Source organism: Augochlora pura, chromosome 3, assembly GCF_028453695.1.
Source record: "Augochlora pura isolate Apur16 chromosome 3, APUR_v2.2.1, whole genome shotgun sequence".
NCBI classification, from domain to species: Eukaryota; Metazoa; Arthropoda; class Insecta; order Hymenoptera; family Halictidae; genus Augochlora; species Augochlora pura.
Window position 1 is genome coordinate 3,611,738 of NC_135774.1, and position 27,805 is coordinate 3,639,542.

The window sequence follows — 27,805 nt, forward strand, 5'->3', positions numbered from 1 at the left end:
CGGGGAAGTCGAAAAATGGACGGACGCGCGGAAAAGCGTATGCGGGGTTTCCCTCCCGGCGCGCGGCGTTTGTTGCCGCGGAGGTTCGCCGGGGCGCCGGCGAGCCCGGGGAAGGGTGGATCGTACCGAAGGAAAATTTCGACTATAAATAGCAGTGTATTCTAAACGAGGTACAGAGAGCGCATTGGATCTAAATTATGAATTTCATCAGCGGCAGTCTGCCGTTTCATTCCACGTTTTAACCTCCTACTCACCCCTCCCCCGATCCCACCCCCAAACACTCTTCCCGGTTCTCCCCACCCACCCCCCGCGCCGCCGTCTTCCTCGTTCGCCGTCCTTGTTCCGCCGATCTTTCTGGTCCGTTCGCGTGTCTCTTCCTCGTCTCCCCCCGTTCGTTTCAGTTTTCGCGAGGTTTCCACGGATAGTCGCGCGTCGTCCCTCCGACCACCCCCCCCTTTTCCTCGCCCCCTCCGCGCCGCGCACAGCCAGCTTCGAACGTCCCCTTTTACCGGAGGCGCGAGAGATGAAAAGTTCTGGCGAAGACATAAAAATGCGCCGCCGCATTTCCCTTTTAAAATAAGGCCCTCTGCTCCTTTTTCAGTTTATTATTATCAAGTTGTGCAGTCCGTGCTGCTCCTTCCTCGAGATTCCCCGACCTTCGCCTAGCCGTTCGCCTCGCTCACCGGCTCTCCCTCTCTCTCCCTCTCTCTCTTTCTCTCTCTTTCTCGCTCTTTCGTTCTAGCGCGGCCGTCTCGCAACCGGTGCACCCAGGACGGCCGTATCTTCGACTATAAAACGGCGAACTCGCCCCTGTTAGCCTGTTTTGCCCGCGTCTCATCTTCCACCGGCTGCTGCAACTGTGTTCGTAACTCCGCTTTCGGAACTTTCCGTTATGAGAACGAACCTACGGTGTTTACTTAACTGTGAGCGCGTTGCTTCAACGTCGTCGTCGTCCTCCTCCCCCTCCTCTTTCACCTCCTCCTCCTCCTCCTCGTCGCCGTCGTCGCCGTCGTCGCCGTCGTCGTCGTCGTCATCGCGAAAATCAAGGATCTCGGAGCAAGCGAGCCGGGCTGGCCGGAAGCCGGCTCCCGTCGATCCTAGGAGAGATGAACGGACGGGACCGATCGACGCCGGTGACGACAGTCGACATCGTCGACCTTGGATAATCCCGCGCGCGGAGAAGCAACGCGACGGACAAAGGACGAATTCGGTCTCTCGTCAGCGACGCGACCTTGAGTACGATGACGAGCCCGTGACGCGAGAAAGCGTTCCGGTTCGAGGCAGAAGAGAAGCATCGCGCGCGCGGGACTATCCTATTTATAGGCGGCCCGGCAAAAACACGAACGATGACGGCGACCAGCGAAGTGCCTTCTCCGAACCTCCGACGGAGTGACTGGAGAGGATCGAGCGAAGAAGAGGAAGAACGAGGGACAGGAGGAGATGGACGGCGAAGAGAAGCGAGAGGACGGGAAGGACGGACGAAAAAGGGACGCGGCGATGTTGGTAGCGGAGAAGCGAGAAGCGCGAACCGAGGAGACGAGTGCCGAGAGACGAGACGAGCAGACGAGTGAGAGAGAGAGAGAGAGAGAGAGGAGAGGAGGCGAGAGAAGATGAGTCGTGCGGTGGGACCAGGGGGAGGGAGAAAAGGGGGCGCCGGAGATGGAAGGAGCGAGCCCGATCGGGAGCAACGTATGCGAAAGGAGGAGAGAACCGTCGATCAAACGTCGCGAACGTCCGAAGCGTCTGTCTGGAACGAAGACGTCTCCATCAACCGTCAGATCGAGCCACACGTTTCTCGCTCCCCTCATTTTTATTACCGCCTCAGGGCCGTACCTACTCTCGCCCGCGGGCTGGCTTAATAACCACGGAATAACGCGATTAAGTAAAACTCGTTTCGCGTTTCGTCTCGTCCCCGTCCCGTCCCGTCCCGTCCCGTCCCGTCCCGTCCCGTTCTGTCTCGTCTCGTCTCGCGACGTCTGCGACGCAGAGACCGACTCCGCGTTCCGCGCACAATAAGAGAGACGACGGTTCGTCGAGCAAAGTTCGATTTCTTTCGCGGGCAGGTCTGACGGCGTTCCACAACGATTCCGCAGAAGCCGCGGAAAGTGGTGGAGCGCGACGGACGGAGGGAAAGAACAAGAAGGAGAAAGGGTGACAGAGAGAGAGCGAGAGAGAGAGAGAGAGAGAGAGAGAAGGAGAGGGAGAGGGATGGGGAGAGAGGGAATAGAGAAAACTGGAATTGGACCGCTGGCAACCGAGGACCGTTCGGAAGGTAGTTGGCGAGGAAGCGAACCGATAAAACGAAGAGATACGCGGCTGATACGGGAACGACGTATCGTCCCCAAGTGTTGCGGCTAGTTGCGACGCGGTTCAACGTATGATTATCCGTTCCCCCGGGGCCGAGGTGGCAGCGTAGAGAAACTACGCGGTGGCGGAGGTGGCGGTCGGTGGCGGTGGCGGTGGCGGCGGTGGCAACGGTGGCGGAGGTGGCGGAGGTGGCGGAGGCGGCGGCAGAGGCTGCGGAGGTGACGCGCGAAACGGGCAAAGGAGAAAGAGGGAAGATGCGGCGCGGGGGGAAGCGTAGGATGCAGGGACGGTTATTAGTTGCCACGCCGTTGTCGTTTTATCTTCGTGCCCAATTAGCAAATATCATTCCGTAATGCAACGTGACGGGGCCTCCTCTGAAAAGAGTGCAGCTGCATCGGCATTAAAAAAAAGGGTAGAAGAAAGCGATGCTCGAGGGCTGCGGGTAGACACCGGGGTTGGAGGTGGGGACGCCGGACGCCGCGCGCTGCTCCGCTCCGCTCCGCGCCGCCGATCCGCTCCGCGCCGCGTCGCCGGAGAGAAGGCGGGGAGCGTAAAAGAGGAAACGACAAAGATAGCGGGGTCCGTTCTCCGGGTTTTTATTGACATTTTAAAAGGTACCCGAATAATACCAGCCGACACGCGTAATAATTATTGCCTTGCTCGCGCTACCGATCGGTAATACATGGAGCGATTCTCGCGACCGGTACTCCACGAGAAAACGACATCGATCGGCGGGTTTTAAGCCGAGAGACCGAGAGGGCGAGAGAGAGAGAGAGAGAAAAAGAGAGAGAGAGAGAGAGAGTGAGAGAGAGTCCACTGGCCTCTCCTCCTGGAACTCTTTTACGCGGCCGGCCCTCCGGCCCTCCGATGACTGCTGCATTGTAAATTATTCGAGTAACGATCGATTAATTACCAACACCGATGCGCCGGAACTTGTCCGAGATTTGGTCGTTACACGAGTCCCCTCCCTCCCGGCTACCCACGTGTTTTCGTGGCCGAGCTCCGCGTCGGTCGCGAATTAATTCCCCCGGTTCGCGTTCCAAGACCGCGGCATCTTGTCGAAACCCACGCGCGCCGCATCGCCTCGTCGCCGTCGCCGCCGTCGCCGCAGCCGCCGTCGCCCGTCAACCTTGACAGGGTAAAACGACTGATACGGGACGGGTTCGGCGAGAAGTCGATTTCGGAAGCTCGGCCACGGTACGGTAGGGATCGATGACGAAGACGCTGGGAGGCAGTGGCGAGAAAGAACCATCGGACGAATCGGTTCGAGACTGGTTGGCAGCGCACGGTGGTCAGTCAGGCCGATGTCAGCCCGCTAATTGGCAGCCGTGTCGCATAGAGGTAGCTCGAAGAGCCGGTTTCTGTAGCTGGCTGTTCGTTCCTCGCGTAATTCGTAAGCGGTTCTTGCCCCTTCTTTCGCGAGGCGCGCTCCCTCTACTCCCCCCGGCACCAGTCCTCTCTCCTCCCTTCGTCGACCTTTCTCTCGCGTTCCCTTTGGCGTTTCACGTCCAAATATCTCGCCGCTTCGATTCTCGCGCCTTCGACGAGCGTCTTTGCGCGCGGACGAAATGCTTCGCACGGTGATCCCTGACATTTTTAAAAAAAATCTATAGACAGATAGTTTCGGGACGATCGAAGTTTCAGAGATCTCGTCGACTGGACGTGTAGAACGCGCTTGATCTTCGAAGCGAAAATTGCCTTTATGAAATCAATCGATCATGCCACAATTTATGGCTCGTCCTGGTACATGTACGATCGGCAACCATCAACGCGAACCGCGGATCGACGCGAGACAGAGATCTAAGCGCAGGCCACCCCGCGAACACCTTTCAGCCTCGCTTCAGCCCCGCAGCTCCTTTCGAGCCGGCGTGGGCGAATTGAACGAAGAATCCGACAGGCGGAGAGCGTCGAAAGGAACGTCGAAGAGAGTAACGAGGTCGACCGAATCGACGAGAGCAGACGCGCGACTACGTGTCTTCCGCGGCATAGCCGCGAGAATTAGAGAGTGAACCGCTACGGGACACCGATCCGCTAGCTTGGGTGGTCTCGCGGCGTCGGTTCTCTCGGTCAGTGCTCGCCGGTCGCAGAGATTTCGGCTACCGGTGGCAGCGAATCGAAACGAGAAGGAAATGGATGCGGGCCTGCCGATCAGCGGAGACGAGTCGGAAAGAAGACCGCGGCGAAGGACTGCGGTCGACGGGAAGCGGAGGTGCGAAGGCGCGAAGGTGCAAAGGGGCGAAGAGACGACGGGAGCCAAAGGGGCCAAGGGGCGAACGACCAAGCCGCGCTGGAGGGAAACTGGGAACGAGAGGTGGAGGCGGACGGCGGCGGCTGCTATCTGCACCGTGGCTGACACCTGACGGATAGCCTGGCGTCGGCAACGCGGGATATTAATTTGGTAATTTATGAGGCCCGATTAGGCAGCGCTATCTGTCGAGCTAATGCGCGAACCGTTGGCAGGTTATCGCCAAAGGGCCTGTGTTTCGAGCCGCCAGAGGCCCTTCCACCGCAGGGACCAAGGCCGACTTTGTCCCGGGACGACAATTGTAGCGGCAATAGCAACGGCGATAGCAACGACGATAGCGATGGGAACAAAGATAGCGACGGCGATCTCAACAAAGATAGCAACATCTACGTGATCAGCAATAGCAACATAGGATATCGTCAAAGTAGCTTCGTCGATGGAGCCCTTCCGTCGAGATGTTTATAGAGTAGAACGTAGAGTCTACGGTCAGCGTCTACGTCTAAAGGGTTACGTCTACAGACTGCGGCCACAGGCTACACACGGTGGAAGCGTCCTCGGTTTCGTTCCCGATCCAGCCAGAAGAGAAGCCGCGTTACTTCTGACGCGTGATAGATGGACGGCCAACGGAAGAACACGCGTGGCTGCGTGCGCGTTGCCGGCCTCGCAGCGTGTGGGTATCAACGTAGGTGGATGAGGATGAATGGTTCTCGTCAAACGGAAGGGACCGCCCGCCGTTTCGCGCCGTAATGCGCGTCCGCGTAAGAAGCACAGTAGGTCGGCTTATCGATGACCGGACCGCTACTTACCTACGAGAGAACAAGCCACTTACCGGGTTCAAAGACTCGCGAGTTGTTTGTCACTCGACCCTCGACCGCGTCTCCGGCCCGACATTGTTCCCGCCGTCATTCCTCTCTCTCCTCCACCGTCCGCCTCCACCAACCGTCGATTATTATTGGCCCCATCGTCGAACGAAACGTCGTCGAAACGCAAAGGCCTCGGCACGCGCTGACCGTAATCACGAGCGGAAGAAAAAAAGCGCGCGGGCGCGAGCGCAGAGTCCGTCGCCGCTGCTAAACGACCGAGAGAAAACGATTTTCGCGCGACACAACCGCGCGCGCCCGCGTTATCGGCCCCGGGAATCGACGAACTCGTCCCAAGAACTATAGTTATCCCCGACAAATTACCCGCTCGGTCTTACTCGGCGTCGCCCCATAGTTATCGCGTCATCTTGGCAATTTATCGATAGCCGCGAGCCAACCGATCGAGAGAGATCGACTCCGTAGGCACGGGGGCGCGTTATCGCGAGCCTCGTAACGCGCGAGCCGCGCGTCAAATTTTTCCGCGTTTCCCGTTCACGGGTCGCCCCGCGGACCGCGGCGGCCTCGTCGAAAGGGAAACGCGAAACGGTGCGTTTCGCTCGTGTGTCGCGGGGCGAACGAGCGCGGCCGACGCTGCACCGCACCGCACCGCAACGCATCGCGCCAGGACACGACGAGCGTCGACGGATTGTCTAAACGGATCGCGCCCGGTGACGCTCGGAAATACAGAAAGCGGCGAATCGAACGGGAAAGACAATAATCGGGTGTAAACAAAAAAAAAAGGGGGGAGAAAAAGCAGAAAAACAGAAAAACAAAAAAAAAGAAATACTTTCAGCGGAGTGGTAGCGCGAACAATGGTAGCCACAAATCAACGGGATTATGCCACTATTTCACGGATGGCTATGGCCGGCTCGCATGATAAATCAAGCTGTCGTTGGGCCACAATAAACAATAACATTTGGACGGCCGGCTGGCGGGACGGCTGGTGCGACTCTTCTTCACTTAACTCGGTCATTCGCTCGCTCCAGCGCACGCTCCGATCGCACGTGTTATTTCCTCGGCCTCGACGCTCCCGAACGCACACCGGTTTTCGATAATAAATCGTCCCGCGAGGACATCGACGCGCGCGTGGGCATCTCGCGGAGGCCCGTCGTTCAACCTCCCGTTCATTTTTCCAACGGTTCCGCGATAACTACGCTATTAAATCGACGCCGATGGAGAGCCGGCCGATTCCGAACGCGACGCCCGAATCCGATCCCGATCCCGATCCCGATCCCGATTCCGATTTTCGATGCTAATGCCGACCGCGATTCGAGGCGCGATAGACTCGATCCCCCGACGAAAAGTGGAACAGTTTCGTTCATGTTTGATTTCACAAGGTGCCGGAACGGCGCGGTTTTCGGCCGCGCGCGCGCTCGCGCGATCGTTGCGGAACGGCCTCCTCGTGCACGGGCGGGCCGCCCGCCGTCACACGCAACATCCGCGCAACGTCCACGCAACGTCCGTGCCCGACCGCGGATGCACGCGGATGCACGCGGGGCTAATATTTTCCAGGGATCGGCGTAAATCGAATCCGAGTATTTGCTCGTCCGAGTATATCGAGCCCGCGCGAACCGGTCGTGTACGGCGATCGACCGAGTGCTCGACCGTATATACCGGCCCGACTAATTATAGCCTCTTATTTATTTTATTTTGCGCGTACGCGCGCTAGCGCTCCGCCGCTCTCGCGCACGCACACCAACAACGCCCCGGTCATAAATCAAAATTCCATTTCAACGTTCTAACGAAGGATCAAATAAAACACTTTAATTGACGTTTTTACGGCGGCCGGCAGCCGAACTCGAACTGCTGCCTACCCGCTATACGGCTGACCCCGCTCCGCGGCTCGCTCGCCCTGTCTTTCGTTCCACTCGGGGCTCCGTTCTACTCTACTCGGTCTGCTCCGCGCTGTCCTGTTCTACTCTCTCTCTCTCTCTCCCTCTCTCTCTTTCTGTTCTACTCTCCGCTTCATTCCGCTACGTTCCTGCTTAACCCTGCTCCGGACTCCTCTCCGGCCTGCTCGCGGTTCGGATCTACTCGTAAATTGTCCATCTCCGCTCGACGGATCTTTCGCGTTCCAACGGGACCCCTCGCGAATTTCTTTTCGTACATCGTTTCCGTGATTGCTTTCGCGTCGCCCCGGTCTGTTACAAGAACCTCGTCCCGTAAATCTACGGATAAGTGAATTATTGTTTAGAATTATTTATGCTCGCCGGCCACGATTCCGCCGCGAGAAGATCGTGTCCGTTGGTCCGCTGCTCCGCGCGACCACCCGTCCGACCGATCGGTCGATCGAGACGACGACGGTCGACGGAATAGAGAGGCGAGAGGCAGAAGAGAGAAAGGGCCTGAAATGGGCCTCGAAAAGGGCCTCGGAACCGGGGAACGTGGGGGGAGAGAGGCGGGCAGGGATCGGTGATTATAGCGTCGCGGTTTATCGTTAAGGGTGCGTCTAGCCGCGTTACTTCCCGCTAACAGTGATTATCAGTAATTTCACGGTTTTCGGAAGAACCACCGGTAAATATAGAGAATATCTTCTCCGGCCGCTTTAATATCGCTCCGCGCCGATCAATAATAATAACGGAATACGCAGCTCTTGTTCCCGACCCCGATATATACCTCGACGTATTATAGTAATTTCGTACCGCGATTTCTACCCTCTCCGCCGCCGCCGTCCCCCCTCTGCCGTGGCGCACATGCTTGGCCCTATGCCCGGCCGTGGAGCGTTAGGAAAAATACGGGGAACTTTTGCGGGGATCGAGAGATCGCGAGCCCGGGGTTCGAACGGGCTCGGGAACTTTCGCGTCCGTGAAATTTGTGCGGGCTTCCCGTTTAATTCTTGCGGTTCAACGGGGACCGAGACGGGGACTTAAATTGTGAACGGATCGGGACCGGATCGTGATCGGATCGTGGCGGGATCGGAAGCGAACGGAGGACGCGCGGGACGAAATCGAACTGACCTCCTCCTCCTCCTCCTTCGCCTCATTCGCCTCCTCTTCGGCTCGTCGATGCCGAGATAATGATACACCGGGGTTCCACCCCTTTAAATATAAACACACACCCTCGTTTGGTCTCGCGTCCTTCGTTCCACGGACGATAGTTCCCGTATCGCGGCGGCCCTGCCTTTTTTCTCCCGTTTCCGTGCCCCGTTTTGATGCTCGATTCTAGTTGTTTTGCGGTTTACGACGGTTCGCGTTGCAACTGATTATTAGTAGTCGCCCCTTCCTTCCCTCACCCTCCCCACCTCCCTGCCGCCTATTCCTCGGTCTCTCTGTCTTTTCACCGTTCCTCCCCTCCCCGCCGCCCCGCCCGCCGTCGCCGCCGCAGCCGCGCGCTGTCCCCTCGGCCCCACTCTCTTTCTCCGTTATTATACTCGGCCATATACGGCCATTATGCCCAGGCCCCGATATACAACACAATCCGCCGTAATGCCGGCCATAAAATTAAATTAGGGTTATAACACGATTTTTCACAAAGGTTCTCTGGGCCGTGCCGAACCGCGCCGAAGCCGAGTCCGAGGCGTATCGAAGCGAGCCGAGACCGCAGACGAGACCGGACCGAGAGGAACGGACGAGACGGGGACAGGGCGAGGACGCGAGGCCTCGGTATACCGGGCCGTTCACGATCGTCGTTTCATTTCGTTTCGTTCGTTTGTCCGCCGGCGGAAAACCCTTTCGGTAACGGAGAAGATAAAACGCGCGCGGGGGAAATAAGAAAAGAAGATTTATGCAAAGAAAATCACGTCACGCCGGTTTTCACGCGCGCTAGATCTTTCTGCCGGTTATCCTGGAAGCTTTTAAACAATTGCGTAACATTGTTCGCTAGACCGCGGATCTTTATATGTATATTCGCGACGCAGACGTGAGCACTGCGAAAATATTTGAGGAATTGAAAGGTACTATTTCGTTGCTTGCGACGCGGCAGAGTAATTGACCCATTTGCATCGCAAAGAAATGCCAAAAATTCGTTCTTATTGACAAAATTTTTTTTTACTGTATTTAAATATTAATGACAGGCTTGATATAAATAATATGCGCTTTGGTGATAAATGCCTGAGTAAAATGCGCGCATATATGCGCTCTGGTGATAGCGGCCAGGCAAAATGCACACATATATACGTTTATGATGCAAATGGGTTGAAGGAGAGAAACGTCTCCGTAGGTTTTAGTGTGTCGCAAATAATGCGGATAATTTCTGTTTCACATAAAAATATAATGGTCACCGAAGTAATCGCATAATGCGTACAATTATCTGTTGCAAGAAAACAATATAGATCAGGTGCTTTACTTTCTGCCTTTTTGGAAATAATACAATAAAATATGTCTAAAATGCCCTTCTTGTCCTTCCATCTTCAAACAGTGATAAAACTGAATTTTTGATAAAAATGAATTTTCAAGATTGGCCAGAAATTAGTGTCACTCGTATTTGGGTCACGCGGCGCTCAACGTGTTAATTACTTCGAACACGTTGCTAAAACCAAAGAAAGTTCCAAGACCATCTATTAACAAAGTCCGCGATCATTTAATTGCCAACCCAACGCATCCGTTTCCACGTGTACCCTCGATCGCTCCCGTTCCACCACGAAAAGAACGAGACGCGTGCGACGAAAATAGAGAAAAAGCGCTTTTCTCAGCTGTCGCCGGTAATCTATTTAAGGCGGCGAATAATCATTCCGCGGAGTCCGTCCGAACGATTAGTCGCGTTTAACGTCTGTCAATGGTCGATTACGGATTTATGAGATGCAACGGTTTTCGATCGCGGGTCAACGGTGATCGACACCGCATCGCGCCGGTGCATCCTCTATACACGAAGCGCCGCGCCGCGTATTAAGGTCAATCGGTAGAAATATCCACGATACAACGATTCGGCGGAACGATAGAGACGGGAAGCGCGGCTTCGGCGCGCCGAGTCCTCCTCGCCTCCGCTCGTGAAAAACCCCGAACGGTGGACGGGCGCCGAACGACCGTGCGTTCTCGCTTTCAGAAACGGTTCGGCGGCCGGTCTTTGGTTTTCGAAAAATCGCGCGAATTACTCGGCCGTTGCGCAACGGCCGATGGAATCGTTTCCAGGAACGCTCCGCGTTGCCTGCCCTTATGAAGAATTCAACCGAGTTGTGTGGATAGACGAGCGACGCTGCAGTCTCGGATAGAGAGATAGATAGATGGCAAAGGAGAGATAATAGACCTATGGGGGAAGCGAGAGGCGCGGAGGAGAAAAGGGTCGTTGTGTCGGGAAGGAGGCGAGAGAGAAAGACGGATGGTGCGACCGATGCGAGAAAGGGAGAAAAGCAGAAAGAGAAAGAGAGAAAGAGAGAGAGAAAGAGAGTAAGAGAAAGAGAAAGAGAAAGAGAGCGAGAGAGAGAGGGACGCAACGAGTGCGGGCAACGGGTGAAAGAGAGAGGCAAAGTTTCGGGAAGGAGAAGCCCGCGAAGAGAATTCGAGAGGCCACAAATCACGGAACGGTGGTGTGGGGCGTTGGAAGTAGGGTTCGTCGGAAGGTGGAAGAGGGCCGGAGAGGTCGGAGGCAGCGATAACAGGGGGGTGGACGGGCGGACGGGTGGACGGGTGGACGGGTGGACGGTTGGTCGGGTGACGGGGCAGGGTGGCGTAACCGGGTTGGGAACAGGGGCGAAGTAAGAGGTGGAGGCAGAGAGGCATAGGTAGAAGCAGTGGAGGAGTGGCAGGCTGCAGACGCGGGGCGCGACATGCTTTATGACGTCTGTTCATCACATCGCCCCAGTCTCATAAATTAGAAATCACCCCTTAGATAGCTGGCACCCATCTACGATGGCGTCAGTGCCGTATCGTGGGAGGCAGGGATCGCCTCCGACTCCGACCCGTCCGATGCGCAAGAAGGCGGGAGAGGAGTGCGGGAGGAGAGCGCGGCCAGGGCGAGCGGAGGAGAGGAGAGGAGAGAGAGCGGAGAGAGAGAGAGAGAGAGAGAGAGCGGAGAGCGGTCGTGTGCGGGTGTACGGGCGTGCGAGTATACGGGTGTGCGGGAGACCCGCGCTGCGGAGCGACGGAGAGAAAGAACGGTGGGGGAGCGAAGGGGCAGCACGGACGACGGCAATAATTTTCACCGTATGTCACGCCGGTGAAAGAAAAAAGAACTGGGCATGGCTCCGAAGGATCGCGCGAACATTCCTGTTCATTCTGCCGTGTTCTCTTCCGCTCGCGTTTTAGACGGCGACCGAGCGACCGGCCAGCCTCTCGCGGCTACCGAAACGAGGCCCGCAGATCCGCATCGAAGGTATCGCGAACAAAGGACGAATAAACTTTGCCGGAAACTTGCGACCGGTGTGCCGGGATCAAGAGAGACAGAGAGAGAGAGAGGGAGAGAGGGAAGAGTGAGAGACCGCGCCGTCTCGCGCGATCCGGTCCGCGCGGTCGCCGGCTTCGCGATAATCGACGTCGATTAAATCGACGCGTCATCGGTCGACCGATTAGCCTTCCTCGGGAATATGGAATTTGACGCGTACGCGATCCAGCTCCGTCGACGGCGGACGGAAGGCGGCCAGCGAGGCGGCGGCGGCGAGGCTGGCGAGGCTGGCGGGGCCGGCGGGGCGACGAGGCGACGGGACGATGGAGGAGGGCGACGAGACGCCGGAGGAGAGCGCGACGTCGACCTGTCGTTACTGTCGCTCCAGACACTCGCTGATCTACCACTTCCCCTTTCCATCCGTTCGTTCCCCGCTTTCTTCGCCCACCCTGACGCGCTACGTCCACCTTCTTTCTGGCGAGAGGAGCGACGAGTGCGGCGAACTGACACCGTGCCAAATATCTTCCGTTCTTTCCCCTGGCTACACCTCGGCTCGCCTTCCGTTTCGTTTCATTCGTTTCACTCGTTCTCTCGTTCTCTTCCGCTCGCTTATTCGTTCCACCGTTGCACGCCGTTACACACCGCGCGTCGCGCCGCGCCGCGCCGCGCCTCGTCGATCCGCGGCCGTACGCGCCGTGATTCACCGAGTCATCAAACCCGCGCGCACGCGGCGATAACGCACGGGAATTTTCGGTGGGTGCCGTCGATTCGTAGCCGACCAATTGATTCCGGCCGAGAGATCCGCGCTCGCGCTCGCGCGCCCGCGATCGCCGCCCGTAACGCGCCAGACGATACAAAATCGAGCGGAGAATCGCGACGTTTTTTTTTTAATCCGACTGCGGAGCAAACGACGCGGACGCGGACGCCGACGACGCCAACGCCGACGCCGACGCCGACGACCATTCGAGAGCACCAAGTTCGGCGAGAGCACGGGGGAAACAAATCGAAATCTTTAACGGTGCTCGCGGCCAGACGGATTTGTTGTCGAGGAAACTTTAATTGGTTCTCGAATCCTAACGATTAATTAATCTTCGATTGACTCTCGACTACTAATGAATCGTTACGAGGGATCTTTGCCCCGGGTACACCGAAGAGGCACTTCGCCGTGCCGAACGAAGGACAAACTTGGAAACTGGTAATCGTCGCGATTACTTATTCGAGCGGGTTTCGTCGCGACCTGCCCGGTCCCCGGATTTCCTATCGCGACGCCCGAGAGAATTCTTCGCCGCGGTGCCACCGTAGGTGCCACACACGCGCCCGTCTTGTCGGTCAACGCCAGGATATCGGCGGTCCGCAGCGAGACACGGGGACGCGCGCGCGCGGGGGGAGGGTTGCTCGCGAAAAGCAGGGTTTTGTAGACAAGAATGAGGTCGCGTGCATAGTCGCTGTCCGGTGTGGGTTACAGACTGTTCCCGTGACAGGGCGACGGGTTCCTGTCGCGCGTAAACGTTCGATTCGTTCGATGCGCCGGAGAATGCTACGCCGTGAAAAGTGTGGAGATAGGGTGTCTCGCGAAGGGACGCGGCGTCCGTGGCACGGGCAGCAACAGCATCGGCAACGGCCGAGAGAACCGATGCAACGTTACGAGAACGAAGAAGAGGCGCCGAAGGGTAGACGAAGGGGGGAGGGAGGGGGGGGCGGGGTGGAGAAAGTTGACAGCGGTGGTAGTAGTAGCGGCGTAAAGGTGGTAGTGGTTGACGAAGGGGACCGTGGCGCGTTCGCCGCCGCCGCGCCACTACTACTACTACTACCACCACCACCACCAGCACCACCACCACCGGCGTTTCACGTACCGTTTACGCGAACGATACAGAAGGGTGAGCGAGTTTCGAGTGTGGATTCGACGGTGAGGCGAAGCTGTCCATCTCGCGGCACGTCGCGGTAGAATGGAGTCGTGGAGTAGGTCGAGGGGTGGGTGGACGGACGGTCGAAGGTGGAGAAGCAGGACGAGGGTGGGCGAGGAGGACGAGGAGGACGCGGGAAGAGGTGGTAAAATCGGGTGGTCGGAGGTGGGTGTTTGAATGGGAGGGTGGTAGCTGTCGCTCGCCCGGGCAGCAGACGTCTTCTGACCCGGCCGGTGGCTCAACTCGACTCAACTAGACTCTGGTTGCTGGCAGGAGGCAGCAGCCGGAGAAGGAGCAGGAGGAGGTGGAGGAACGGGGGGCGAGAGGGAGCGAGAGCCGCGAGAGCGAGATCGCGCGGAAAGGAGAGGCAGAGACAGAGTGAGAGAGAGAGAGAAATAGAGAGAGAGAGAGAAACGGTGGCACGGGGGTCAGGGGAAAAGGAAGGTTCGCGCGGAGGAGACGAGAGGAGACGAGAGGAGACGCGAGCAGGGATAGAGAGTAGGGTGGGTAGGTGATGGCGATGGTGAGGGGTGCGGATGGTAGGTGCATTGCTTTTCACAGGAGAAGGTGGAGGAAGTTGGGGTCGTAAGGGTGGCAAGCGTATCGATCCGGACGGAGCTTGGCTGACGGCTGACGAGGCCGTCACGCGAGACGAGTCGAGTCGAGACCAGACGAGACGAGACGAGACGAGACGGGACGGGACGGGCCGGGACGAAACGACACGAGACGGGTCGAGACGAGACGATACGGCCGGACGGATGGACGGACGTACGGTCGGACGAACGGAGAAAACCCCACTACGATCTTCCCTTCTACGGTGGAGAGTAGAGAGTATCGTGGAGGGTCGCGGGCGTCAGGGTGGATGAAGCGGCGAGCTCTAGTAGACTCGAGGGAGAGGATGTAGAAAGATCGCGGCGACCGGAGGACGAAGGACGGAGGACCGAGGGGCCACGAGGGAAACTCGAGAGATACTGCTTACTTCCCCTTCGGGGCCTTCTCGTTGCGAAACAGTACCTAGATTGTACGTGCACGGCCGAATAGCTTGGCCACTGTACCGCGATACCGTCGTGATCCCCCTTTCCTACCGTCGTACTTTCCTCGTACCCGTACTCTCGTGCACAGTCCGCACACCGAAAAGAGTGCGCGCGCGTGTGCATCCTTTCCTTTCCTTTCCTTTCCTTTCCCTTCCCTTCCCTACCCTTTTCTTCCCTTGCCCTGCCTTGCCTTGCCTTTTCCTACCCCGTAGCCTCGTCCCTTCCCTGTTCCTACCCTCGCTGCCCCGCTCTGTACGTCTCGCTCTACGAATTCCGCGTGTACATTTACGAGTTTTGGCTCGGCATTCCATCCAACTTCCTATCGAAGACGGAGCAAACTTCTGTCTTCCGGTTACGGAAGTCTCGGTACTTTCGCGAATTTTTACGAGAATGATCGTTCCTCTTAATGAGGGGTGGTGCGCGATCGTTTGCGTTGAACGCGCGCGCTTCTTTCGATCGATACCGAAACAACTTGGACAGTTTCGATGGCTTCGAACCGCGAACGAGAAGAGCTTTTCGGTTTCACGAGGCGAGCGTTCAAATATTTTCAACGCCAAAGAGAGAGAGAGAGAGAGAGAGAGAGAGAGAATCGGAGGGACGGTGAATTGATTTCCCGTTGCGTTTGCTCGGCGTCCGTCCAGTTTGTTCCACGACGGGCAGGGGTGACCGGAGGGTTTTCCTCTGTTCCGCTTCCTCGTTGCAGCTCCTTCGCCGTTCGCACCCTCTTTACAAATCCGTCATCGCCGTCCCCCGCCCTCTCGCCAAATCTCGCCGGATCTCGCCGGATCACGGCGGCATTCGAATGAAAAGCCGTCCCTCCCCGTCCGGTCCTGGGTCGGTCGCTTGGCTCCTTTTGGTTTTCGGGTTCGCGGATCGCGCGTCGCGATTTAGTTAACCGCGCGCGCGTGCATAGCTCTGCGTGCGGTGTGCTCCGCGCGCGCGAGCGTCTCGAGGGTATATCCGAGGCGAGGCGAGGCGAGAGGAGAAAAGACACGGTGCAGCGTGGCGTGGTTCGACGGGGGTGGCCGCCGGTGCGTGCGGGGAATGGCCAAACGAGAGACGAAGGAGGAAGAGGTCAAACGCACTACCGCCTCCGCCTGCTTGTTCGCGAACCTAGCCGCAAAGCGAGCGTTGTCGCAAAGGCAAAAGGCACTCGCCGCGCGCAAAGGCCAAACACCGAAAGTCACTTAAGCGTGCCGGCACGTTCGACGCCGGTCCGCGCCGCTTCAAGCTGCCCCGCACGGTGCTCCGTTGCACGCCGTACACCGCACCGGTAGTTCGTTTTCGAGTGGCACGGCGTGTCGCCGCCGCGGGGACACGCCGTTGCGTTCCCCGCGCCGATCAACGCTGAGCGCCGAGCGGCGCAAAGAGAATTAGAAAAGGAATTCGTAAGAACGGTGTCCCCACGATGATTCCCAGCCCCATCGGCGAGATTCGACACGATCACGGCTCTCCGCGTCTTTCCTTCCCCCCTCCCCCCTGTTTTTTCGACGGCCGCTTTCCTTTTTACGTTTCCATCGTGTGCCGCGCACCGAAACGGTCGATAACTCCGTCTCGATCCGGGTTCGTCGAGCCGATCTATTGTCTCCGCGGTCTCGTCTGCCACCGGTGGCGAGCGCGGCGGACGAACGATGCGGATGCGCGTCCCGCCGTGTATGGACCGAGCCCGCAAACGCGTAGAATCACCCGCGCGACTGTTTGTCGGGCGAGCCGAGAGGAGCAACAAATCCCCTGGTAAACATAAAACAACCGGGCTGGGGAGCGACCACGGATCGAGACGATACGGATGCCCTTTGATGTGCTGCCACCACCCGCGAGCCACCGTACCAGCTCCTTTATGGCAGCCATCGGGCATCTGTCGTACCGGCGTCTTTCTCTCCGGCTAATTTATTAGCGCCGCCGAGAGAATGGGGCGCGGAGAAAGATCCGGCAGGGCAGCAGGCGCTAGTTTCCGAGCCGCGTCTCTTCGCGGCGGTATAAATCGGGAGACGGATCAGTCGGATACAGTGACGCCGGTTTTACGAGCATCGAAAATAGGGTGAGAGGAGGCGAGAGATCGCGAACGCGGTAACGGCGGCGGCGACGACGCCGTTTTGCCTCTCGCGTTCTCTCGATATCTAACTCGCTCGCACGTTTCGCGCGATGAAAAGTTCCCTCGCGTCGAATCGTTCGCCTCGCGAGAGCGAGAGAGAGAGAGGAGAGAGAGGAGATAGGACAACGGCCGCTCGCACGAGACGCCGTTGTCATTGGATAGCGGAGTCGATCACTGCGTGCTGACCGGTTGCAGCTACCAATTAACTTTCGATTTATCAAATAAAACGGTTTGTATGGATCTTTATACTTCTGTTCACTTTATTTTTCAATAAAAATGTTTCGCGCGTCTTGTCTGGCAAGCATAAAGACAACCATTCGACGGCGAGCATTTCCCAACATCTATCGATTCAAAATCGTTACGATTAATTTTCGTTCGTGTATTATTGATACCTTTTTCTTAAGACCGTAATTAATGCCTTAATTGGTTTTAATATTAATAGTTAGTAATTAGTAGACCGTGGATTTTCATACAAGATAAAAACTGTCTTCGCCGATTGCGTGAAACGTAGATTAAGTAACCAGTCATTTCCTTCTGCAATAATTCCGATAGGTTGAAAATACCAACATTTTAACATTCCCTCAATGTTTCTACTATTTATCTTGCCACGATCTCGCCATGAAAACGTAAAATACGCAGTCCAATAATTACGTATAGTTTCCACAAAGTTAGAATTTGCACGGAACGTTTGTAGTTCTGGGTCCGCTCGGACCCAGCCAATCCACGATCGAAGATCAATTGCGTGCGAGCGCAAGGCAAAGGCACAGCATCCGGCTCGACTATCCTAATCGAGGGGAGGGGGACTCTGGGCAGGAAAAGGAAGCCATCGTCGCCGTGGTCGCGAAATGGCCGATACGCGGCGATTGCTAACGGTGTAACGAGAAATTTCGCGGAATATTTATTTTCCACGGCGGCGCGCATTCTCGCGGGGAGCAGGCATCCGTCATTGCTCGGCCCGGCGGCGGCGTGCGCTCGAATTCGAACGATACTCGAGAAATATCGGCGCGGTCGAAACGCGGAGAGCGAAACGCGGAGAGCGAAACGCGAAAGCGACGAGTCTTCGTCGGCAAAAGCGCGTCTCATTTATCTCCCGACATATACTGCTTTTGGCATATTTGCTCGTCGATGCGATATCGCGTGTAAATCATGGTCACCGGAAATAATGGTGGCCGATTAGAAAGCTGATTTCGATGTGTACGCGGGCAACGCGGAAATCTCGGCTTCGAATCTTTCACGCATGGATAATTCGTTGCGCGTCGAAAGCCTGTTCACGGTTGTCGCCGGGTCCATCGAGATCCCGTCGGATCGACGGGGAACCCGTCCGTGGCCGGACGGACGGACGGACGGACGGACGGGCGGGGGGCTTTTTAAGAGACGAATCGCGATCACAGGGTACGCCGCAGGCAACGAGAGCATATGCCGTTGCCGTTTCGGCGATGCACGTTTTCCGGTGACCCGAGAGGAGCTTGCCGAGAGGGGCCGCCTTTTTCACCGGGGGTTGACGGATTTACGACGGTGGTGGAGGCGAGGAGCAGCCTACGGGACCCAAAAATGCGTCGGCATTGTTTGAGGTGAAAGTTTTGCGCAATGGGCGTAGGCTCGGGGCCACGGATCACCGAAAGGTTTTTACCGGGATCGCCGGTGAAATTTCACTCTGCCCTGCGTGAAGCAGGTATCCGTGGGGGCCCTGTGCAACGCGCGTGTCCTGCAGCGTCCTTTCCAGGACGACGCGAGCAGTCGTAAATTTTTTCCTCCGCAGTTAGCAGGCCGACCTCGGGGCCGGCACGGCGGCTAAGTCCACGGGAAAAACGTGTTCTCAGTTTTGTCCGTTCAAGGTCTCGCCTTTTTAAAAAACCAATGCTCACGGCCGTGCCGAGAACTTGAACTCTCGGCCGTCTCTCGAATCCTACGATCTCCGTTTCCGAACAGATCCGTGGACGCGCGCGAGTCATCGAGACGGACGACTCCGCGCGACCTCGATTCGTCGCGTAATTTTCAATTTTCTCGCGGCGCGCCGCGACACTTGGACGGGAACGGAGAGTCGCTCGTGTCCCGTAACACCAAATACCGAGGCAATCGGTAATCGGTATCGGAGCCCGACGCGGTGTTCAACGGTTGAATAAACGAGGCGCGCGCGCGTCTGTCGGCGAATGGATCATTTCCGTCCGGTTATCCCGGTTTCGGCGAATCTAGCGTGGAGTCTCGTGGCGTCCGCGGACAAGACGATATAGTGCCGGCGCTGGGCTTTATAATTCCGGACCTCCGAAAATATCTGGTAGCGAAGACGAACGGCGGCGGTGTTGGACGCGCGCGTGCGCGCGCGGCCGAAAGCACTTTTCCTGCTTTATGAATGGAGCGGTGGATCACGGGAGTTACGGAGTTACGGAGAAACGCGCACGGAACGGACGGTGGCCAACTCGGGAGAGATCCTCCGCCTCGATTCAGCACCGTCGACGCGTTATTAGAATCGCGCCGTTGCCGTGCTGCCGTGTTATCGAATAGACGAGAGACGTCGCGTCGCGTCGCGTCCTCGTCGGCTCTCGGAATGCCGTGGATCCACGGAACAACGAGGTTGTCGATACTACTTCGGCAAAGTAGCACCGGCACCGCACCGCGTCACGCGGATGACGGGGTGTCCCCTGGATCCCGACCATATTTTCCCCTTAGCTTTTTCGAGAATGTATCTGGCTCGTCGCGCGACTAACTCGACGTCCGATCGAAAGGCGCGCCGGATCGCGTTGCAGCGGTGCTTGGCTTTTTCGGTTACCGGGGACGAGAAGATGCCCCTAAACTGCACCTGTTGCGCCAGCCTACGAATTTCCTGACAAATGCCCGACGCGTTAGTTTAACGCGCTTTCGAATCTGCGCGATCGTCTGGCGGACGAAGAGGAAAACGGACACGCGAGAGCGGCCGAGCACAGCCCGCGCGCGCGTCCTTTCGCCGACGAGAGGCGGGATTTCGATTCTTTCGAAATTGATCGTCCAACGTGTCTAATCGATCGTCGGAACGAAGCGACTTCGAAACCTGTCTCCGCCTGCATTTCGATCGCCGTGGCTCGCGCGGTTCCAGCACGCGTGGACGGACGTCGTCGATATTTTATCAAGTATTTTTCAACGACGACCGGCCGCCGTGGCAGCAATCTTTCTCCGGGTAATATACCGTTGATTAACTTCCCCGGAATAGCAATGGCAGCGCGAACGTAATTCTCGATAGACGGAAGATCGATTTGCACCGATCCGAGCCCGTACGTGTGTACGTTTTTCGCGCGCTCGCTCGCTCGCGTCTATAAACCTACGCCGTGCTCCGCTCGTTTCTCGGATCCTTTCACCGGGACATTGTAAATTAAGCGGAGAAATTAGCGCGCGTGATACGGTAATCGACTCCCGGAGCAAATTTTGTTGTTCCAGAAGTTCGCGGCGGTCACTTTCGCTGACGGCTTCATCGCCGAGGCTCTCCGCGGAGGCTGTTTTGCTCGAGCGGGTTCGACCGGCGTCGTCGCGACACGAGCACGCGATCATTTACATGGCACCGGCATCCTCTCGCGATCTCGTCTCGCGTCGTCGAAGCGACGAGGAACGTCGAAAGTATCGGGGAATCGGCGAACAGAGTCGCGCGACGTTCACTTTTCGGGAGAGGACGTGTCGGAAGGTGGAGCTTGTACGGAGGCTCGGACGCGTCTACCACCGCGGAAGCTGGCGAAAAACTGTGGCGTTTACGGCGCCGAAACTCCGTAGACTGCCGTTGGATTTATGTACGCGGCGAGCATCCGCGCGCGCGCGCGCACAACGAGATTTATCGGCGCTTGGCCGAGTTTCGGTAGGGCAAGTTGAGTGAATTGTAAATGTTTCCGGCAGAACTTCACCAAGATGGCGTCCTCCGCCAGGGGCGAGTTTGTTTACGCCTCATGGCTTCCCCACGTGGGAAAAGCAGCATGGCGCGCATCAACCTTTCAAACCCAGGGTTCCACTTGCCGTTTCACCGGCGTTCCATACCAACCGGTATTTACAAATTTCTCGCGTCCGATTCGAACCGATTCCCACCGATTCCCGTATCACCGTGTTACCTCGCGCGCGCTTCTTTTTCTCGACGAACGAGCACCGGACCGACCGATGTGCCTCGACATTTTCCCCGCTTTCTAATCGCTCCGCTCGCCCCGTTACGATGGAAACGAATTCTTCGGTTTGTTCTGCCGCGAGGCAAAGCCGATCGGACCCGAGCCGCGTTCTTCCGATAACCGGGAAAATACGACGGCCCGTGGCGTCCAGCGGCGATTGCCGGCGAACGTCGTCGCGCGAATGGAGCGATCAACCTTCGGCTCTCGATCGCGTTCACGGGATCGTTGAAATTTCCGTAGACCGAGATGGAAATAGCGCCGACCGGATCGACGCGCAAGAGAGTTTAACGCGCGCGCGCGCGCGCTTCAAATATCTTTCCGCCGCTGCGAAAAATAACTTAATCGGAGCGCGAAGTCGAGCTCGCGCGCTAGAGAATTCCTTGGGAGACGGACGACGGACCGCGATGCGACAACGACGGAGCCTCGACGTGCCGGCCACAACGTGCTCGCTCGTGTTTTTTCCACCGAGTTTAGATCGGCCGTCGATTACGGCGTGACGACCGTGGAGAAGGCAACGGCCGCGGCAGGTTGTCGCGAGCAGGTGTAGCAGCGCGCGTCGATCGAGGATCGATCCTTGCCGGTTCTCGCGGCCGGTAACGCGTGTGAACAATTGTAATTCGACTCACATTTCATACGTTGCGGAGCGTGCTGTTTCCTTCGGGGCATCTGCGTCCTGCGGAGGTGTTCGATTATCTGTGCGGGCTCCAGGTCTCTGCTCCTTAGACGCGGCCTCTATTCGGTTCCCAAACATGTGACGGTGGTCCTCGAGAATGCTGCGGGAAGATCCCGGATAGATCTTCCGCGGCAGGGGGAAAAACGGCTCCAAGTTTCCCAGCACCGCGCACACAAAGTCACCCACTTGCACGTGTCCAAACGAGCACCGACTACCTCATCGCGAGTTCGCCGGATCCGTTTGTCGTCGGTCTTCCCAGGATCGGTGGCGACATCGTTATCGTCTCTCTCTCTCTCTCTCTCTCTCTCTCTGGTCGGAAGCAGCCGCACCTACATGGGTGCGAGAGCCAGCCGAATTGGATGCAGCCGGGATATATCGCGAGATGGAACGCACCGTTACAGGCTGTCGTATACGATCGGTGCTGAACGTCTCGCGGTCTCTGGTATCGGCTGGACCGTGAATCGGATCGGCGCGTGGTGCCGCGCCGGGTCGTCTTCTTCTCTCGCTAGCTGCCAGCGGTCGGTGATATCCTTCGGTTCGTCGTCGTCGTGATCCATGCGCGGTTACGCCGACGATTATTCGGACAACGAAGAAATTCACTCGGTAACGATCACATCGGCGCTGTCGCTGGTCGTCGTCGTTGGTTCTTGCTCGATGCAGCGGGCTGCTGCAACTCTCGTCGCGCTGTTCACTCTTTAACGATCGTCGGTCGGATCGGATATGCCGCACCTACGAGAACGATCCAAGATTGTAGATCAACGGGGCCGATGAAAAACGCGGCATTTCGTCGTGTGGTGGACTCGTGGCGAGAGGCGCGTCGCGAGGGAAATTCCGGCACGTTCCGCGAAGCAAAAGTTCGTTCCTCCGTTCGCACAAAACCGAGACCGTGGCGGCACGATCCGAATCGCGGTGCGTCGACACTGATTTGCGATGATCACTTGGGCAGGTATACCGGGGGGATCGACGAGGCTGGATCGCGGGCGCAACGCGATCCTCGATGCTCTCGCTCGCTCTCTCTCTCTCTATCTCACTCTATCTCTCTCTCTCTCTTTCTATCTCCTTGGTTTCGGCGAGGCAGCGAGTATCGGGATCCGCGCGTCTACGGAGGAACGAGTCGCCGAATTCGTGGTGTTCGATCGCCGCGACCTACGGCCGTGGATCTCGTTGATCGCGCGAGAGAAGACGAGTTTTCGGCCTGCAGGAACGCGTGCCTCGCGACGACGCCTTGCATCCACTCGAGACGCGCGCACGACACTCCGCCGTACGTGTACGGGGCTACCGAAAGCTCGTTGCGGAAAAGAAAATGAAAGAAACCAACAAACGGGGGGAGAGAAGGACAAGGAGAGATGTATCGCGCGACAGGGAGGGAAAACCGTAGGAGCGAGAAAGAGAGCTGTCTGTGTGTGTGTTAAGTTTGCGTGTGCGTATGTACGCGAGGCTGTGTGTGTGGTTGCGCGAACGTGTGTGTGTGTGTGTGTGTGCGTGAGGGAAAGAGCAAGATGAAACCAGCGAGGAATCGCGTTTACGCGCGTGTCTCCGAGTACGTATCAGGGATGCCGATTGAATGCGCAAGGGTGAACCACAGTCACAAATGAACAGAGACCGGTGTAGCCGATGAAAAAATCGAGAGAGACAGAGGCAAGCGGACCGATAGACGGATAGATAGGAGGAACGCGAGAGAAAAGGAGATAGATTGTGCGCGCGAGGAGGAGAGAGCAAGCGAAGTTAGTTGGAGAGAGAGAGAGAATGAGAATGAGAGAGAGGGGGAGAGAGATAAAATGCAGGGGTAGAAGGCAAGAAACTCGAACAAGATAGAGAGAAAAGAAGCGAAGGTGGTGGAGGAGGCGGAGGTGGAAGTGGTGGCTACCGTCGTTCGTGGATCGCGAAATCGAGCGGGCGGCGGTCCAGCGCTGACTGACTACGGACTGGCGTCGCGGCGGCAGGCCGCATGGTGGGGGGCCCCAGGAGTAGTAGTCCTCTTTCCCTCTCGTCTCCGCCGCTCGTTCTCGTTTCCTCGCTTGCCCGCTCTTCCTTGCTCTCCTTTGCCTCTCGCGCACTCGTTCCGTCTCTTTCGCAGTTTCTTCCTTCGCTGCGCGATTTGCGTTCGCGTAAACGTACCTGTGTGCCTCTCGCGAGAACCCAATCGGACGAGACGAGGGGATGACAAGGGAAGAGACAAGGCGGATGCCGGAGATCGCGAAGACGCGAGCACGCGAACAGAAAAACGACGCCCTCGGAAAAGATGATCGTCGCTCGGGGCGAGGAGAAAAACGAAGCGAACCGGATTCGGTCGAGCCGCTCGAAAAATCGGTCCTCTCTCGATCGTCGGTTCGCTACGGGATCGTCCGTGATCGAGCGCTTTTGACCGACGGTCCGCGCGGCCCCCGATTGGTTTTTCCGCCGTTGAAGATCGCGCTCCAATTTCGATCGTACGCGATGAACGAAACGCGAGATCGAGCGCGGACGATCGGATATCCACGAGCAAAAGTTCGTCGATGGGCCCGGGGGACTGAAGTCGCGCTCGCGCGCGCAAGAGGTGGTCGAAAAAGGAGGCGGGGCCCTCAACCTCGTCGGCCCCGGTAAATCGCGCGGGTAGGGGGAGGGGGGGAAACCGAACAGCTCGGTGTTCGCGAAGTTTTCTTTTCGCCGCGAGAGGCGCTGCCGGCCGGCGGTCTCGTATCACCGTACTACGGCGACGCGGAGCAACACCTGCGAGTTTCTCGAGATTTTCGACCCACCGAGCCCGAGGACACCCCCCGAACTGCGGTGAGTCTGCACCAACGACAACCGTATCTAACGAGACACCCACGGTATCGTTCTAATTCCGAACGATTCGACGGCCAACGAGATTTCCTGCGTTGTCGCAAGCTAACCTCAAAATCCAGCAGGAAAACTTCGAACTCGCGCACGAACGTTTAACCGGATTCTTTTGTCGAAATTTATGAGGGGTGCGATCCTGCAACCCTCCCGGTGTCATAAAGCAACAGCGTCGACGCGTACGAGGCCGTTTGCCTTCGAGCCAACAGGTACATGCTAGTACACGGGTTGCAGAATATTGCAAAATAGCACGTAACGTGGATTTTAAGATAAAAGAGGCTCGTTTTCGAGAACTTTGATTTTCATCGGAGTGAAAGAAATAACCGCAAGCGCTGCGCTACGGCCGCGCTTCGGTCGAAGGTTGCCTATTCGACAATGTAGCTGCTAGCTATCGCGTTTTCCGTGTTAATCGATACAAGAAAACACTGGGAAAACATTTGCCAAAACGGTAGGAAAGAAACGAGAACGTGCGACGAGTTTTGCCGGTCGAGAACGCGGGATCTTTGTCGTGGATCATCGAGCGATTGGGGCGGGGTTCGCAGTCGGCATTTAGGGTGTTTTTGTTCCCGAGAAATGGAAAAATTTGACGAAAAGGTCTGGCGACAGACACGGTTCTTCGAAGCAATCGGAGTCGGAGGGTTGCCCGAAAGATCGTCGAATTCGTGGGAGTATCGGGGTTTCCCCGGCAAGCTTTCGATTCGTCATGATTCCGGGGACCGGCGTAACGCGCGGCAGACTGGTTTACGATAATTTCGGGCGAAGATTCGAGTTGGAAAAGAATCGGATGGAGGTCGAAGGATACGAGTCGGTCAGTTTGTGGATAGTCGGTGAGCGGATCTCGTTTTGGCGGGCACCGATGGTGGCGCTGGCAAGGCCGGCGGAACGGCGGGGAGAGGGGCACCGGCGTACCAACTACCAGGTTGTGCCCGCCTACCAGGCGGAGCCCGCATGATCTATAGCGTCATAGAACACCCCTGCCGTCGTGGTAGGAACGCGATGGCGACGCCCACGGTGTGGAACGTGCGCGCTGCCCCCGCCGCCGCCGTCGTCGTCGTCGCTGCCGATGCCGCCGCCACCGCCACCGCCGCCACTGTCGCCACCGCCGCCGTCACCACCACTGCCGGCATCGGGATGTTTATGCTTTTGCCGGTGCGTCTCTATCTAGTCGCGGCCCCGCCGCTGCGCTGTTCCTTTTCTGCCGTGGCTGCTACCGATGCTGCCACCGCCGCCGCCGCTGCCACTGCCACTGCCACTGCCACTGCAACTGCAACTGCAACTGCCACTAGAACCACCGCCACCGCCATCGCCATCGCCATCGCCACGCTACCATCTCGCTACCACCGCTACTGCCGCTACGGTTGTCGCTGTCGTTGTCGTCGTTGTCGTTGGCGTTGGCGTTGGTATCGTGCGGTCGTCGTGGTGGCTGGCTCTCTTCTACTCCTACCTCGTACTTATCCGGCTCCTTCCACCTTGCGTTCATTACCGCTAAACATTCCTGTCAATTAAAACTGCACCGGCGCCCGATTTACTGCCAGCTCACCGTTCGTCCTTCGTGAGAACCATCCCCTCGGTACGTTTCGCAGTTCCGCTCTATACGATAACCAGGGGGAATCCACCTTCCTCCTCCGGCCACCTTTTTTTTTCCTCAAAGTTTTCGTCGTCGCCTCATCGGCGCTCGAAACCAACGGATTCCTCGGGAAGAACCGACTCTCCGCAGCGCTCCGCAACGTCGGCCCCGGTTTCTGCAGCGTCCCCGGTCGAATCGTCGATACCTCCGCTCGATTCGAGTCGTGAAATCCAGTGTGCCGTAGGCATATATAGATGCGTCGGTTCTCGGGGCCGTGACGGTGACTCACCGGATCCGGCGAGTCTGCTCGCGCTGCAACAACGCCGCGAAATTCTTTGGTCGGATCGTTTGTTCGTTATTTAAAATCGTGGACGTCGGGGCGCGACGGACGGGCTCGCCTGCGACAGCCGGAATACCGGTCGTTCCTTCGATTTCGCAGATCGGTGACGAGACGACGAACGGCAAACCCGCGAGGGGATCTCCGCGGAGATGGGGGAAGAAACCGTGGCCGATGAAACAGGCAGCCGCGTCAACGATTCGCCCGTAAATATTCGCAACGGCATCGTTAATGGCAACCGATCGGCAGAACGATACGCGCGATATTTCGAAGCGTTCCGCATCGAATTTAGTAACGCCGCCGCCACGAAACCGGCGCGTCTCCCCGCTCGCGATGGAATTTTCTCGAGAACACGCCGAGCATCCGCGACGATCGTCACGCTCGAGTTTTACGCCAATGGTGGCGGGGCTTCGGCGCGGCGGCCGACTGTCATAAAGAGTATTTTATTTCGACGATTGCGGCGTCGTTTTTGTTCTGGGGTCGCGAAGCGATCGTGTCGTTTCTACGCGCGTCAGGCCAATTCAACGCCGGCGACATTCGCGGTCCGACGTTTACGAGATCGTTTATTAGGTGACGTTCCCATCGAGTGGTTTTACCGGTAGCTGGGATCCTTCTCTCCCTCCCCCCTCTCTCCTGTTTCTTGAGACCGCGTTCAAGAAGATTCCAAGTTATCGCGGCGCGCCATCGGGAATCGTTCCACCTTGCAAAAGTTTAGGCAAAAAACACGCGGCAACTGTGCGTCGCAGGGAGATCTGTCGCAGAGAGATCTGTCGCACGGAGTTTGGGCAACCCCCCGGTTGGAAAGAGGCGTTTTCGATCGGCGGGGCTCGGGCTCGCCGTCGCGCGCGGCGATCGCGAATTTTTCGTCGCTCCGATCTCTCTTAATTTTCTTGAACCGGTCGAACTTCGACGGCGAAATAACTCTCCGTGGATTTTTCGGTGGGATCGGGTAACATCGGGCGAAACGGTATCCTGCCTGCCGAAAAACGAGCGATTCCGGCGCGCGCGCGCGCGCGCGCGTGGTTCGCGTCAGTTGCGTTTGTGTCTCTCGGTGACTGCGGGGGTTCCTTTTACGAGCGTTCCCGTCGTCGGTCGACGAGACCGGAGGCACTAAACTTGCGAATATTTCGAAAGATGTCCCGTTATGCAACGACAATGTGGGTCAGCGCACAAGTCCATTGTATACGTTTGCTCGTTTTGTAACGTCAGCTCCCCCGCGAGACCCGAAATAAGTGCGCCTCGTAAAATAAAGTGCTGCGCGTCGCTTTCCACGGCCATCTATTGCGTCGGCACCATCGATCTCGCGACGATTTCCGCGCGCGACATTCTCGAATCTCCATACACGCCCGCTGGAGAAACTCGGTCCTCCGGCCAGCGCGCGCCCGTCCCGCGTCGTTAAAACAAACGCCGAACAGGTTTTTTTCTTCTGGTGTCGCCTCTTTGAACGATCCGATCTCGTCGGACTCGAGCCGTCGTCATTTTCCGTGATCGAGTAACTCGTGTCGCGGCGGCATCGACGACTCCGATCGTTCCCGATTCGGTCGTCCAAAACGGCGGAGAGACCAAATTCCGTAGCCGAGCGAAATCCGCTTGAGATCC

General features: G+C 57.5%; 2 protein-coding genes across 2 annotated transcripts in view; one reads left to right on the top strand and one right to left on the bottom strand.

Annotated features, from left to right (window-relative positions):
• Positions 1 to 21,552, bottom strand: part of Tio (zinc finger domain-containing protein tiptop) — an 86,533-nt gene extending 64,981 nt beyond the window's left edge. Inside the window, exon 1 of the mRNA XM_078176568.1 lies at positions 21,439 to 21,552. The gene's annotated coding sequence lies outside the window, so the exon portion shown is untranslated. The remainder of the gene's footprint in view (positions 1 to 21,438) is intronic.
• A 2,587-nt stretch (positions 21,553 to 24,139) lies between these two features.
• Positions 24,140 to 27,805, top strand: part of LOC144478823 (uncharacterized) — a 33,005-nt gene continuing 29,339 nt past the window's right edge. The window contains exon 1 of the mRNA XM_078197102.1: positions 24,140 to 24,251. The gene's annotated coding sequence lies outside the window, so the exon portion shown is untranslated. The remainder of the gene's footprint in view (positions 24,252 to 27,805) is intronic.